This window comes from Macrobrachium rosenbergii, chromosome 12 (genome assembly GCF_040412425.1).
Source record: "Macrobrachium rosenbergii isolate ZJJX-2024 chromosome 12, ASM4041242v1, whole genome shotgun sequence".
Classification (NCBI taxonomy): Eukaryota; Metazoa; Arthropoda; class Malacostraca; order Decapoda; family Palaemonidae; genus Macrobrachium; species Macrobrachium rosenbergii.
Window position 1 is genome coordinate 75,088,112 of NC_089752.1, and position 5,000 is coordinate 75,093,111.

The window sequence follows — 5,000 nt, forward strand, 5'->3', positions numbered from 1 at the left end:
CGCCCCACAAGAAGGCCACTTGGTCGATCACCCACCACGCCCAAGGTGGTGGGCACGTGGCCTGCTGTGTCAGAATCAGAGCTGGACCGTGGGAACGGGTAATGGTGTGTGGCCTCTCTATCCGACTTCATTTCCCACCAGGTTTCCTCCCTCCTCCTCCTCCCCTCCCCCATCAACCATGGCACTGGCTGGCACTGGGCCCCAGTGATCAGGCTAATATCTGCCGAGTGTCTACTGTGACTAGAAGGGTTAAGTGGGCAGGCTAGTGCTCTTAGCAGGGCCACTGAGATGAACTGGGTTTCCAGTCTCGGGGTAAAGATCCAGTGCGGACCGGCCGCAGAGAATGAACTGCTAACAGCTGACAAATTTTGTGTAGGACATGATGTGACAGGCCGGAGATCCAGCATTTGTAGTGGCTGGCAGCACAGGTGATTTGCACGGGCCTCTGATGGGCCTGGGGTGGCCTGCACTGCTGGAGTAGAGGGCTGAGTGATGAACCAGAGAGGAGTTCTGGCTGGTAGTGTAGGCTCCTTTATTAGTGCCTAGTTTATCAGCACTAGCTTCAGCGTGCTCTACCTTCTTGCAGTAGGTGCACATAGTCTTGCTCAGCAGTCCATCTCTTCGGGCGATCGAGCTTGAGAGGTAGGCCGGAGGGATGATTCGCTTCTGAGAGGTGTTGCGCGACTGATTTAAGCAGTTTCACGAATCAGCCATGGCTGGGCTTCCATATGTTGGGGCCGTTTATCGTTAAGATATGTTAAGCGCCCAGGCACACATTGCAAAGGCCTCTAGCATGGTCCGATTGAAAGATCCCCAAACATCGTGCGGTGGCAAGGAGTCGAGAACCAGCGCCGCATTGACTGGGCTTTGTGACACTATCTCCGTCTAAGACCATTGACTTTGGCAAGACTCGGAACCGCTGTTCCATTTTTTCCGGTTATTTTGCAGGCCTTTGTAATGACTACGAACTTCCGCCATGTTGCCTTCTGGCCTTCTCCAGTGGAATCCAAGCGCCGCCTTGGCTTTTCCTCCATATGCTTTGGCTAGTATTAAGGCCTTCCATCCTCAGTTGTAGTTATCGAAAGAGCCTCGATCTCCTCCAGTTACGCCTGGCTCGTCCTTCAGTCCACTTAAGACTACGGAATTGATGCCCTGAAATTGGAGCGTTTGATGCAGCAGGTGAAGGGCTGGAAAGCCGCCGTTCAGCCATAGCTTCGGTAGCCCTCCATTTTCGCTCTTTCCAGCTCGAGCTCTTTCTCTTTGAAGGCTAACTCATGCTGTCTTCTTCCTTCTTCTCTTTCCTCTTTTAGTTGCCTCTGTTCGGCTTCATACGACCTTCGTTCTTCTTCACACTTCCTCTGCTCTTCTTCATACTTCCTCTGCTCGAGTCTTTCTTCCTTTCTTGCTTGGCCAGCCGTCCACTTGCCTCTTGACCTGTGGTGTAAGTTCCAGCCGTGAGACTCGCCATCTCCAGCCCTGTGAAGGTTTTATAATTCTCTGCCGCATGGTTCTGATGGGGAAGGGCGTCTAACCGCCGACGGTACTGGGCAAACAGGAAGTGTCTCTTCAGTGACGTGGCACCCTTCTTAAAAGGTGTGATTGTAGTTGGGTGTGCCGTGTAGAGTGTCATACTGGTGTAAAATTTCAGCATCCCTAGGCACTGGTGCAGGTTAGGTTCCAGAAGAACTTTCTTCTGTAAGCCCCCTTTGTTTGGTTTTATTTATTTTTCTATATGTTGCTTGGTGGCACTATGGTGCTAATGTGTTCCTAGGGACCTCTACTGGAGTCCAACTAGGCTATAGAGGAAAGGCACTCTACACCCCCTGCAGAGTGTAATGAATGAGAGATAAAGGGAAGGTAAAAGTGAGAGAGAGAGAGAAGTAAGCTATTCAATTGATGACAGCAAAATTATTGGCACTGTGGAATAAAGTAAATGGGTTTTTTTTTTTCTAAAGGTACTCTTGAGTGGCTGGTCCCAGTGCTAACCGCTCTTCTTTTCAGGAGGGTGAAACTATGATTTTACAAGAACAGGCCTCAGTCAATCAACAATTTATCACTGTAAAGCTAACATGCCCTCAACATCTGACTGGACAGAGGTATTTTTTACTTATTAATTTTAATTTCTGTGTCGCATTCGTCTTTCTTTGAAGCGGTCACGACACTCAAAGATTATCACTACGGCTTTCTTGAATGAAGAGAGAGAGAGAGAGAGAGAGAGAGAGGGAGAGATTTTCAATCATCTAATTTCTTGCTGCTTGAGAAACATGTTGCTGTAAGAGTTTATAATTGCACAATGGCATGGTTCTAAATAAAAAGCAGATACGTCGTCTTGGCTTCCTTAGCGATGCTTTATATCTGACCTTCAAAGGAGCCGACGCGATGTCACAAGACTTTAGCGTAAAATTTTAAATTCTTTTTATATGATTTTTTACAGCAGGTATTTGTATAGGAACTTGTTATTGTATTAATCCTAACTAAGGCCTATCTTTCCCTGACTAAATTATATCTTGGTTTTGTCTACTGAAGTCTGTCTAGCTAAGATATTGCGAGGTGGGTTTACTATGCCAAAGAAAGTAGTTCCAAAAGTGGCTGAAAACAACAATGAGTCACAATAACAAGGTCTTAAGATGGCTGCCAAAGCTCGTTAGGCCTAAATTCAAACAACCTCTGGTGGCGCGGGAACCCCAAATTGCAGGTGTTTCGCACCCAGTTCAAAAGAATTCTGAATACCCGCACAGCAGAGGAATCAAGATGGCGGATAGTTTCTTTTTAGCACAAAATTCAAAACAACGAACGAAACAAATGCAGGTATCCAGATTTTACTCTAAATATACCAATCATGCATAGCGTTTTACGTTAAGGATGGAAAACGAAATTACCAAACAACGTTGTGTCTTTTGTTCCTGTATTTTCCATGGCTAAAGCGTCCGTTTAAGGAGTGACTTCCATCAAAATGAAATGAGTCTGTGGTTCGGACGGGACCAAATTTACTTTACTGAAAAATGTATTTTATGGCAAAATTACTATTTCCGTTCGTTCGCTATTTCACTGACACAGTGTTTTGAATGATTCCCGCTATATGAAAACAATAACGATTGGAATTGCCGACGCGATTCCTAAATTACTTTGTGTACATGAATGGACTCCGCTACATTCGGTCTTAGGATTCGTTACGACGATCTTAACTCGAATGGTCCGGAACGCGGTAAAATGCCCTTCTCAACGTTACAAATTATGACTGCCTCACTTTCAGTGCACACTTTCCTACGCTAATTCTCACTATACCTGTTATTCTAACTATTCTTCTTATTGCTTATTTTTATGCCTGGCTCCTTGTTTGGAAGAGTAAAATGGAATTCAATAACTGACTTTTATCTTTGGAATTAATGTAATTAATTTCCTTTTCTCCAGATTCTACGCAAGGTCATCAATGTTATGTGGGTGTCTTGGCTGATCAGTTATTGTTCAATTTATGTAAAGTTTCACGGCCCTGCATGCCAAGAATGCACATAACCTGTCACTTGAAGCCACGAATTAACCTCAAAGACTGACGTTAATTAACCAAAGGTCGCCAATTAAGGGTGACTAATCTTAACAAAGAATATTCGGCTGAATAAAGACTTATGATAAACGTCACCAATCATGACGAGAAAAAATCTCTACTTGTTAAGATGGTATTAAATACAAAGATGCAACAGTTCTCCCCAAACAATGAGCGCTAGGCCTAACGAATACCAGAGTATTAAAAATGACTTACTTGCCTAAATACCCGAGACTTACTGGGATAATTCGGCTAACGCTAAACAATATAATAATTTGGCTTAATCTAGACTTCGTAATAGCGTATCCCGTAAGTGGTGGCTGGAGGATGAAACAAAGGAAACGGAAATACAGAAAAAGTTATTAGTCAATCAAATGAAGCTGAACAAGAATCGGATTTATTTCTGAACGTCGCGGTCATTTGCACATATTAAACTGACACTCGGAAGTCTTGATACCAGCAGTTTTCCCAATTCACTAATTAATATAGACGTAGGGGCAAAAGTGGAGTAAAGGGACAAAGGAGACCGTTCCAGCACGCTACGCGGCGTACTCCCTCGTTCATGGCCTGTCTCTCTCTGACCTCGCTCGTGTTCCCGCAAGGTGAGGCTGCATCTTTACACGATGCCCCAGGCACTCTGACCTTGACAAAGACATCGCCGAATGCGTAGGGCGTAAAGGATATATATATATATATATATATATATATATATATATATATATATATATATATATATATATATATATATATATATATATATATATATATATATATATATATATATATATATATATATATATATATATATATATATACATATATATATATATATATATATATATATATATATATATATATATATATATATATATATATATATATATACATATATATATATATATATATATATATATATATATATATACATATATATATATATATATATATATATATATATATATATATATATATATATATATATATATATATATATATATATATATATATATATATATATATATATATATATATATATATATATATATATATATATATATATATATATACATATATATATATATATATATATATATATATATATATATATATATATATATATATATATATATATATATATATATATATATATATATATATATATATATATATATATATATATTCCTTATTTCCAACGTTTTCGTACTGGCTGTAGGCTCTCCAATCCCGAGCATTCAAACATAAGAAACCATTCCAAAAAAAAAACTGTAAAACATATATTGATAGAAATGTTTTCTATATCATAGGCCAAACAAGCAATGCATGCGAACTGCCTATCCTGGAATATTTATTTATTAAACAACTGGTTCCCCAGTTAAATAGCCAGACATCCTCCACTCAGCTCTACCTGAGTTAACTTTTTATTTATGCACATTCTGTCTTTGCCTTCTTGGTATAAGGT